The following is a 12,108-nucleotide window of genomic DNA, read 5'->3' as shown; positions in this document are numbered from 1 at the left end:
AATAGCTCCTGTTATTTATAACTTAATAACACATAAAACATTAAAACCTATTTTGATAAAACTACACTCCTCCTTCAACAGTACCTGTATCAACCTAAATTCCAAACCTCTGATTAATCTTATAATTCTTTTCTTCCCAATCTCTATAATAGGAACATACCATGTCCAGCCACCCAGTAGTCATCACCCCTAGCCAGCAGGAAGTAGCTACAGAAGAGAGGCCCATCACCCCTACCCCATATAAACAAAGGCTGGAATAATAGCTTCCCAGGAGAATGGAGACAGACCACCATCCCCTGAATGTGACTGTTCAACTTGGAGACCTGCTATAGATATGGTCTGCAGAATCAGATGATCCATAGAAACCAGGTGAACACTTGGCAGTCAAAATGTGCTAGGACTGTTATTATGCAACAAATAAATAAAAAGGGTGAGATGTTGGAGACCAATGAAAGTGCTGAATTCTGCAGTGAACAAATTTGGTGCATGTGCAAAAGCACAACCACAAGGAAAGCTTTATCATTGGCCTGATCCTGATTTTGCTCATTAACCTACATCACCTTCCCTAATAAAATCATATGGGATAAAGCCTAGGTGCCTTTGTTCTGCAGAACAGAGTGCCTCCTGGTCCCCCACTTTCTAGAGGCAAAGGAGTCTTGTGTGATTTGTTATGCCATGCTGTTCCTCTTTCAGGATCTCCAATTGCCCTGCAGTGCTGGATGTGGCCATATATATATATATATATATATATATATATATATATATATATACACACACATATATAATCAATATAATCAATATTATTCAACCATGAGATAGAGAAAACATTCTGCTAATGGCCACAACATTGATGGACCTTGAACATATTATGCATGTTGAAATAAATCAGAGAAAGATAATTACTGTATAGTATTACATGTCAAATTTTAAAAAGTCAAATGATTAAAATAAAGATAAAATTGTGGTCACCAAGGCATAAGGAATGGTGGTCAAACAGATTTTAAGGGTAGAAACTTGCAATTTGTAGTAAATAAGTGATAGTGATCTAATGCAGAGTATAGTGAATATAAATGACAATATTGTATTATACCCAAATTTGTTGATACTGGAACATAGCTAGTGAAACCATTAAAAGGAGTGATCATTATGTAACATAATAGAAATGTTAATTATTGATACAATGGCAATCATAATATAATTTATAAATTATTAAATTAACATGTTATACATCTTGTTATATGTCAAATATATTCAATTAAAAATAAATCTAGGAGTTGTCACTGTGGCTCAGAAGGTTAAGAATCTGATGTAGTGTTCATAAGGATGTGGGTATGAATGATCACTGGCCTCCGTTGGTGGGTTAAGGATCTACTTGATGCCACAAGGTGCAGTGTAAGTTGTAGGTTGCAAATGCAATTCAGATCCAGCATTGTTGTGGCTATGGCATATGCCAGTAGCAGCAGCTACAATTAAACCCCTGGAATCCTAGCCTCGGAACTTCCTTATGCCTCACATGTGGCCAATAAAAAAAATTCTGAAGTGTATATTAACAAACTGTTAAAACTATAAGAATAAGTTGAAAAACTTGTACTTTCTGATTTCAAAACCCACTACAAAACTACAGTCATTGAGACACCGTGATGCTAAAATAAAGATGGACATGTAGATCAATGGAATGGAAATGAAAATCCATATATTTATATCAGATGATTTTCACAAAGTATGCCAAGACGATTCATTGGAAATAGAAATGGCTTAACATATAATTGTGCAAGAAATGAATATCCACAAGCAAAATAATGAAATCACCATAGACTTTTACCTTCTACTATAACAAATGTTAACTCAAAATAAAGCATAGATCTAACTGCATGAGCTAAAATTATAAAACTAAGAATTAGTCATGGGGTACAATTTCACAACTTGGATTAGTCAATTTCATTTTAAGTCATCAGTATGCTCAATGATCTATTTTTTCTTGATTAAATTTTTGTGGGCTATATGTTTTCTAGAAAGTTGTCCATTTCTTCTAGATTTTAAAATGTATTGGCCTATAATTTTTCACAGTATTCCCTTATGCTTTTTGGATTTTTGCAGTATCCATTGAGATTTCTCCTTTTTCCTTTTTTATTTTGTTCATTTGAAGTCTTTCTCTCCTCTTCTTGGTGAGTCTGCCCAGGGGTTTGTCAATTTAGTTTACTATTTGAAAGAACCAGTTCTTGGTATTATTAATTTTTTCTACTGTTTTTGAATCTCTATTTTATTAATTTCCTCTCTGATCTTTATGATTTCCTTCTTTCTGCTGAATTTGAGTTTTGTTTTTTTCTTCTTTTTCTAACTAATTTAGGTGGTAGGTTAAGTTGTTGATTTTAGATTTTTTTTTTTAATTTTGTGAGGAAGGTCTCTATCACTACAAGATTCCCTCTAAGCACAGCTTTTGTGGCATCACATATATTTTGAATGGTTGTGTTTTCATTATCATTTGTCTCAAGGGATTTTATAATTTTAATTTTGATTTCTTCATTGACATATTGGGGTTTTTTTTTTGGTAGGATCTTTTTTAGTCTCCATGTAGTTGTTTTTTCCCTGTGATTGTTTTCTAGTTTAAGGCCATTGTGGTCACAGAAGACACTTGAAATAATTTCTATAACCTTGTATTTGTTAAGATTAGTTTTTCCCCCATTATGTGGTTAATCCTTGAGAATGTTCCATGTACACTTGAAAAAAATATGCATTATAATTTTGGGGGGTGCAATGTCCTAAAAATATCAATTAAGTCAAACTTTTATATTGTGTCATTTAGAATCTCTGTTGCCTTATTGAATTTCTGTCTACAGGATCAATTGATATAAATGGGATGCTAAAGTCTCCTACTATTATTATATTTCCACCAATTTCTCTTTTTATGTTTGTTATTATTTGTTGTATGTATCTGGGTGCTCTTATATTAGGGGCATATGTATTGACAATTGTAATATCCTCTTCTTGAATGGATCCTTTTACCATTAAATACTATCCTTCTTGGTCTTTCTTTAGGGCCCATTTTTAAAATTCTATTTTGTCTGATATGAGTATTGCAACTCCTGCTTTCCTGTCTGGTACTTTGGCATGAAATATCTTTTTTCATCCCCTCACTTTCAACTTATAGATGTACTTTGTCCTAAGGTGTACCTCTTGTGGACATTTTATTGTAAGCTCTTGCTTTTTAATTCAATCTGCCACTCTGTGTCTTTTGATTGGAACATTCAGCCCATTTACATTTAAGGTAATCATTAATTAATGTGTATTTATTGATATTTTAAACCTTTTTTTCATTTTATAATTTGTTTATCCTGTTACTCTATTTACTTATTTATTTATTTGGTTGATTGATTTCTCTTGTGCCTGTGTCCTTATCTTTTTAGTTTTTGTGAATGTGATGTTTGGTTTTGACTTGTAGTTGCCCCCTTTTCCAACTATTTTAACCCTTCCTATAACTGATTGCCTTAGCCTGATTGTCATATTGGCTCAAACACATTCTAAAAAAAATAGTCTAGATTTTCTTACTTTCCTTCCCCACATTTTATGATTTTGAAGTCCTTTTTTAACATCCTCATATTTGTACTTTTGCTGATGTGTTTATGATCACTTTCACAATAGCTTTTTTTTTCTGATCTATGTTCTGGTTTATTTAATTGTTTTCCAATTGTGATTTCCTCCATCTTATTTCCTCTTCTTTTTTATTTAGATAAGTTCCTTCAGTATTTCTTTTGGAATGGGTTTAAATACTTTTTAATTTTAGCTTTTGTTTCTTGGAGGAAATCTTTATTTCCCCTTCTATTTTAAATGATGTTCTTGCTGGGTAGAGTATTCGAGACTGCAATTTTTTCTCTTTTAGATCTTTAAATATATCTTGCCACTCTCTTCTGGCCTATTTCTATAACAAAATCAACTGATAGTCTTATGTGTGTTCCCTTATATTTAATGCTTTGTTTTTCTCTTGCTATCTTTAGAACCCTCTCATTATCTTTAGATTTGATGTTTTTATTATAATATGTCTTGGTGTGGACCTGTTTAGATTCAACTTGTTTGGGGCCCTCTGTGCTTCCTGTGTCTTGATATCTGTTTTCTTTAGATTTGAAAAGTTTGCAGACATAATTTCTTCAAATGTATTTTCAAACATTTTGCTTTTTTTTTCTCCTCTGGAATCCCTATTATGCATAACTTTGCCTGCTTTAAACTAAATTTAAGTTCCTATAATTATTTTTTTCATGTATTTTTAAATATATCTTTAAGAAAAAATACTGGAGTTCCCATCGTGGCGCAGTGATTAACAAATCCAACTAGGAACCATGAGGTTGCGGGTTTGATCCCTGCCCTTGCTCAGTGGGTTAATGATCTGGCATTGCCGTGAGCTGTGGTGTAGGTTGCAGACCCGGCTTGGATCCTATGTTGCTGTGGCTCTGGCATAGGCCAGCAGCTATAGCTCCAATTCGACCCCTAGCCTGGGAACCTCCATATGCTGCGGGAGTGGCCGAAGAAATGGCAAAAAGACAAAAAAATATATAATAAATATATCTTCAAAATACTCATTTCATATTTTGTCTCTGCAATGAGATTCATTTGCTAGAAAAATGGATCAAAGGATGTACATCTGCTCATAGTGGATGTGACAAATATTTAGTGTAATTTGAATTACTTTATTAATTATATAGAATATAATCACTTATTCCAGTCTAAAACTTTGAGACTATTTTATTTTGTTTTTTTAATTGTCTATCTTCTCACTCTCAGATGCTAGCTGGAACAAACAGAAAACCTTATTTAGCATGGGAACTTAACTTCCAGAACTTGGATTCTGGATTTAACATGCTTCCTTTTCTATATGATTTCTCTTCTTGATTCTCCAGGGCAACATAATCTAATTCTAATCAACTTCATGTATGGTTCAAAAATAGTATCAGTGGCTTCTTTATCTAGTTATTGTGACATTCAATGAGATAACACATATCAAGGAGTTAGTATAGTCCTTGGGATAATATTTTCTAAAATTAAGATTCTATTATGTCTGAGATGCCACATTTATAGCATACTTATATGGAACCAGATTCATGTTTCCTTTAAAATGTAGAGTCAAATTTAAGAAAAATGCCAAGTGAGAGCCAGGATAATTTATTGGTCCACCAGTGTCTAACATAAAGCATCCAGTTGGAAAGGATGTAGCTTTGATAATCCTGAAGGGGAAAACAAACAAAAAAACCTTTGAAGTGTGGCTAGGAATTTAAAAAATGACAGTAAAAGGAATTTTATCCCATGTAAGCACAAATTATAAAAACTAGAAAATAAATGACATGTGATTTTATACTGTCTTCTATGTGTAGGGCAACAATATAGATGACTACTATGCTTTGACTTGCAAATCTATCCTGCACTTGAACCTGTTGAAATGCAGAGAATTGAATCCCCTCGGGTAAAGAAGCCATTATGATATGAGGATAATAATAATAATAATAATAATGGGATATCATCTTCTTATCCTAGTTCTTTAAAACTTTTAAGAAGAAAATGTTATTTTATGCATGATAAATTCCATGACATATTGAAATTCTTATAATCTATTTCGTGTTAAACACATAAAAAATTTCAAAAATAGTAGTAATCAAAGCTTCTAGATATAGCCTTAGAATGATTGAATTTACAATGATTGGGTATGTTTTCTCTTTGTTCAAAATTTTCATAAATTTTGGATGGAGTGTAGAGTCCTACCCAAAGAGATATTGTAAATATTTTGTCACCTAAATTATTCATATGTTAAAAATAAGTAAAATTATATTATTGTTAATTCTCAAATAAATATTGATTTTACTTCCAAAATGTTTGGTGGTAATACTAATAATAATAGTAAATAATTATTAAGGTTAATAATTTGTATAGAGGTATTATATTGTGCCATATATATTGCTATGCACTTGTATATATTTTCTTTTCTAATCAACAATTAATCCTGAGGTCAATAACACATTTCATCCAATTTTGTACATAATGAAATTTATATTTAAACATATTTCCATTTAAATTGCTTAAATTCTTCCAACTACTTTTTGGTGATATAGGTATTCAAATTCAAGAAGCCTATACCTTAATTCTGTAATTTTATCCCATAAAATCAAAGAGAAAAATTCTATTTAAGAACCAGGAATGCAAATGCTGCTGTCAGTTATCTAATTTTTTTTTTTTGTCTTTTTGCTATTTCTTTGGGCCACTCCCATGGCATATGGAAGTTCCCAGGCTAGGGGTCGAATCGGAGCTGTAGCCGCCAGTCTACACCAGAGCCACAGCAACGCAGGATCAGAGCTGCATCTGCAACCTACACCACAGCTCAGGGCAACGCTGGATCCTTTAACCCACTGAGCAAGGGCAGGGACCGAACCCGCAACCTCATGGTTCCTAGTTGGATTTGTTAACCACTGTGCCACGATGGGAAATCCAGTTATCTAATTTTTAATGCGCCTTATTAGTGACTCACATAACTTTCAGGACTTTAAATTTCCTACTATTTAATTTGAAATGTATAGGCATTTTTCATGACTTTTCATTTGGAAACATAAGATATGAATAAATTATCTGATGTTACCACAATGATCTTTCTTTAATAACTATTTGTTTAAAATAATGCCTCCTTAAATTTTAAACTCATATAAGACTTTCAAAATCATACTTCAAGTAGCTCATAATATAAAAACGTATGTTGAGACTGGTCTTAAGCATGAGCATTAGTTGATGGTTTAGATTCTAATAGAGAGCACAAAGTGAGCACTAATAGAACAAATGAAGATGGTGTTAGAACAGTCCTGTAAAATATGAACTTCCAAAATTTGAAATAAGGAAACTGACTCCACAAGGATCGTGGTAACTTGTTCAAATCTCACAAATACTTTCTAAGTGATTTTTGAGAATTTGGAATTTTGTCTTCATGTTGTCTAAATATTCTATTATTCACATCTACCATATTGGCCCTGAATCTGGGCTGGATTAATTGGAGGAATTTTGTATTCTGTTACATGTATTTTAGCAAATGCATAAAGACATCCCCATCTATCCATATCATGTAATAACAAAAATGAACTTTAAACATTTATATTGTTAATATATTCCATAATCATAGATGCAAAAGATAGTTAAAGAATAATACCAAACTTACCATGATCAGAAATTCAAACAATTTATGCATCAATGACAGCAATTTTAATACAATAATAGTCATATGGGTTAACATGATAAAATCTAGCAAGTTGCTCTAGCCTGTCAATATTAAATAAATAATAACCTATGAGTTTCTCAAATATATATAATACTCAATGTAAACTTTGCTTCAAATTTTATTCTATAACAATTCCAAAAATTGTTAATATTTTAAATAGACTGGAGAAGATATTTAACATGCATATAAAGTCAGAACAGTATCACAAAGAAAAATATATCCATAGGGAAAATTCAGACAATTAAATAGAATATATAGGCAGAAGATGTTCACAGTGAATTTGGAGAAGTAATCCAACAGGTTAATGAATAGTTTCAGTTCCCTTTTAAAGTTTGATCTGAAAGGAAAAGATAAACATCAGATAAGAGAGAAATTAATTTTCATATAAGTCCACTTCGATTACCGTAGACACCACAGGTAACAGACATGATGCTAGAGGGTAATTGAAAAGGTAACTAATTCCTGGAAGTAACTGAAATGTTTCATTTTTATGTATAGGCAAAGCAATATCTCAGATTAATTTGAATGATAAATTTTTTGGCTAAATCTTAATTGATCACCTAAATACCTAATTAATCAATTAAAAGAGTGTAGTAAGAAATCTTCTAATTAATAATTGAATTGCTTAATAAATTAATACAGTTCTACAGTTAAGAATATGTGATTACTGGTCACAAAATGTAAAAGATTGAAAGTAAGATCAATTTCTTTATGCTCCTTTAGATTATGTTTTATATGAATGTATTCACTTTTTGTAATGCATAAGACTCAGTCTCATTTTGTGATTACATTAGGTAAATGTTAAATTTTGAGAGGTCTCTAAACCGAGTAAATGTCCATGTAATCATGAAGACCAGGAATGGTTACATGAGGCATATGGTGATGGGTGCCCCTGAGTAGTATCTGCAGTAAATAGAAACATGGTGTACTGAGATCATGGGCTCCCTGCAATTGTGAAACAGGGAAGATTAGCCACATTTCCTCCCAAGGAAACTGAGTTAGAATAGTTCTACATTTTTTGTGTATAATTTTGTAATCAAAAAGACATCATAACGTCAAAAGCACTCTTGTGAAACTAATTTAAACAAATATAAGGGAAACATGCAATAGTTATAACATCAGAATTTCACATCAATAGTGACTAAAATGGATGAAGAGCTTGTAGCTGCTTCAATACTGAAGCCCCCAAATTACAGAAACTTTTGATTCTATAATAACATTTCCTAATACCATGAGTAAATTACATGTGACATATGGACAAAATATAGAGAGATAATAGAAAAGTAATTTGTACTATTATTAATACATGTTATATAATATATTTGGATCAAAATTAATGCATAATTGCAAAGACATGGGTGATAGGATGCTAGGGCAAAAATCATGTTGTGAATTGAAAGATTAAAGTCATAATTATTCCTCCAAGTCCCATTTTTTCCAACTGCATTTGAACAAGTTTTCTTAAGGAAATGCCCAAGCTTCCTTTTCAGCAGATCTCATTTCCTAATCATCTGCTTTCTTCCAGGAATAACTGGAGCTATGGAAAATGCAAATGACACCACAGGAATAAACTTCATTCTTCTAGGGCTCTTTAACCACACACAGACCCATCAGTTCCTCTTTTCCATAGTGCTCATGACCTTTCTCACCTCCCTGATGGGCAACGCCTTCATGATCTTGCTCATTCATATGGATCCCCACCTGTGCACACCCATAGACTTCCTGCTTAGCCAGCTCTCCCTCATGGACATGATACTGGTCCTCACTATTGTCCCCAAAATGGCAGTCAACTACCTGATGAACACCAGGTCCATCTCTCCTGTTGGCTGTGGCACCCAGATCTTCCTGTTTCTCACTCTGGGTGGGGGTGAGTGCTTCCTTTTAGCAGCCATGGCCTATGACCGCTATGTGGCTATCTGTCACCCCCTGTGATACCCAATCCTCATGAATCAGAAGCTCTGCTTGCACATGACAGCAGGCTCCTGGGTTTTGGGAGGAGTAGATGGGTTGATGCAGGCTGCTGCCACCCTGAGGTTCCCTTACTGCCACTCTTGGAAAATCAACCACTTCTTTTGTGAGGCACTGTCACTCATGCACCTTGCCTGTTCATACACTACAATTTTTTAATTTCTCATGTATTTCTGCTGCAACCTGATGCTATTGATACCACTGTTTTTCATATTGGCCTCCTACAGTCTCATCCTGACTACTGTGCACCACATGCAGTCTTCTGTCACTAGGAAGAAAGTGTTTGCCACCTGTTCCTCCCACCTGGCTCTCATGGGGCTGTTCTATGGAACCAGCATATTCATCTACATGTGGGCCAAATCCTACCATTCAGTGGCCTATGACAATGTGGTCTCTGCTTTTTATACAATTTTCACACTTATGTTGAACCCCCTTATATATAGTGTGAGGAATAAAGAAGTCAAGGGGGCTTTGAGAAAGTGGCTGGAGAAACATTTTTGGTGGCCTCAGTAGTGAGCATTATTTGACAGAATTTCATCACCAAAATTAAATTAAGATTACAAAATTTGTTTTGCGTTAATATGTTTTGTTTTCAGTTTGCCTGTTTGCATTTCTCTTTCAAATTATTTTAAATTTGATACATTAATAAAAAATTATACTTATGCTTACTGTACTTAGAGGTAGTATTTTTGTTTTCTGAGCTTTGGACCCCAACCATAAGAGTAAATGACTGAGTCACTATAGCACAAGCTATGTTAGATATCAACCATATAAATTGCATTTTTTGTGATATAAATCATTTATTATTTTGGTGATGCATTATTTTAAAAGTGCATAATTATTTTGAAGAAAGAAATGTAGACCTAACTTTATAACTTTCATAAAATAAATTTCAAATGAATAAATAAACAACATGAATATAAAGACATCTGTATAAGGAAGATACAGGAAATATTTGTCAAAATTGTTTCAAGGTAAGAACTATCTGCTATTACACAGGATTTAGAAGAAATCCTCAGGTAAAAGATAAGCAGATTGGACTAGAAATATTTAGGTATTGTTAAAATATTTAGTGATTATGATAGGAAGTAGTCAATAATTTGAGATGAAATAACACTAATTAAAACGATTAATATGTGATAAATATCATCACATAAATTACTATTGATGATACATTTATTCACACTAGTAATTAGAGGAAAAAGTCCAAGTATTTTTTCACTTGATACAATGAATATCTAATTTCTACTAAATATTATAAAGATTTAAATAAACATCTTTGAGCACAAGGAAAGCCTTAAGACTGCCTGAAGTTTTCAATTTTTTATGGTTAACAGAAGAAAGTTAATATTATTGGAGAAGTTTTATACTCATGATCTATTGGTAACTTTATTTTAAGATATTTTATTTTTAAGAAAGGGAGGAAAATATGAAAGAAAGAAGGGAAGGAAGGAGGAAAGAAGGAGAAGGAAGGAGGGAAAGAAAAGGAGGTGGGGAAAGAAAGAAAGACGAAAGACATGTACTGTATACAATTTGATTTGAAGGCAATGTCAGTTTATTTTTTCTTTTTTTTAATTAAAATATATTTGATTTACATGCTGTGCCAAATTCTGCTGTAAGGAATGTCCGTTTAGAAATGAAGAAAATCAAATTAAATGAGTCTCCTGAAAAGTTCCTAATTGTGGTTCAGCTGGTTAAGAACCCAAGATAGTATCCCTAGGATGTGGGTTGTTCACTGGCCTTGTTCAGCAGGTTAAGGATCTGGAGTTGTTGTAATCTGAGGCATATGTTGCAGATGTGGCTCAGATTCTGAGCTGCAGTTGCTGGGGTTTATGTAAGCCAGCCCACAGCTTCAGTTCTGATTTGACCCCTAGCCTGGGAACTTCCATATGATGCAGGTGTGTCTCTAAAAAGAAAAAATAAAATTTTTTTTTGAAAAAAGGGTCTCCTGACAAAAATTATTAAAATGTAAATTTTAATAACATTTGAATGAACTAACACATCTCATTCATTTAACTATCTTATATAAACTTAAATAAAACACCTCATCTTTAGATTTTCAAGGATAAAAAACAGACATTTCCATAGGTACAATAATTATGATTTCACTCTTAATAAAATGTCAGATCCTTAAAGCTGAAGTGCTAGATCAGAATTTTACACTTAATGTTTCCTTCCTTTAAAGTTAACGAATTAGAGTATAAGAAAACACTATGTCAATATCTGACTTCACACATCAATTTCCTACATAATTCATTATAAATATATACAACAAAGGAACTAATACTATATTCCAGGCCATGGGCGATTACATGCTTTAGTCTTTAATCACTTGAAAATTATTTACGAGAGTGTACTTGAGTGATACACAGATTGAAGTATATGGACTTATGTAATTATTTATGCCAATAGATGTGTACATAGATTTATATATTATTATATGTAAATTTTTAAATGCATAAATTATTTAAATATGTATTTATATATGTAATCTATTATTAGAATATGTATATTTTCATTCTCTCTCTTGGAAGTGATACATGCTGAGTGGCAAATTGACATTGGTCAGTTGGAGATGTTAAATGGTTGTCAAGATTCACTGTTTCTAGTGAATGCAGAAATGAGAGATGGAGGCAAGATGGTGAAAGAGTAGGGGGACATGCTCACCCTCTCCCACAAACACAACAAAAAAAAACACATCCACAGGTTAAACAACTTGCACAGAACAGCAATCAATCGCTGCAAGAAGACCCTAAACTCCAATAACAGCAAGAATCTCATGACATAACTGGGTAAAACAAGAGAAAAGAGAGTGACAGAAGGTGAATCCAAACTGGACAGGCACTCCCTAAAGGGAACTGTGGAGGAGAAAGGGATCCCACACCCTGGAAAGTCACCTA

At 32.9% G+C, this 12,108-nt stretch overlaps 1 pseudogene; it reads left to right on the top strand.

Annotated features, from left to right (window-relative positions):
* Positions 1-8,779: 8,779 nt before the first annotated feature.
* LOC125124203 (olfactory receptor 2T33-like) lies at positions 8,780-9,721 on the top strand (annotated as a pseudogene).
* Positions 9,722-12,108: the final 2,387 nt, after the last annotated feature.

The sequence above is a fragment of the Phacochoerus africanus genome, chromosome 4 (genome assembly GCF_016906955.1).
Source record: "Phacochoerus africanus isolate WHEZ1 chromosome 4, ROS_Pafr_v1, whole genome shotgun sequence".
In the NCBI taxonomy this organism is placed as follows: Eukaryota; Metazoa; Chordata; class Mammalia; order Artiodactyla; family Suidae; genus Phacochoerus; species Phacochoerus africanus.
The sequence above is the reverse complement of the archived record's forward strand: the minus strand, read 5'-3'. Positions and strand labels throughout refer to the sequence as shown.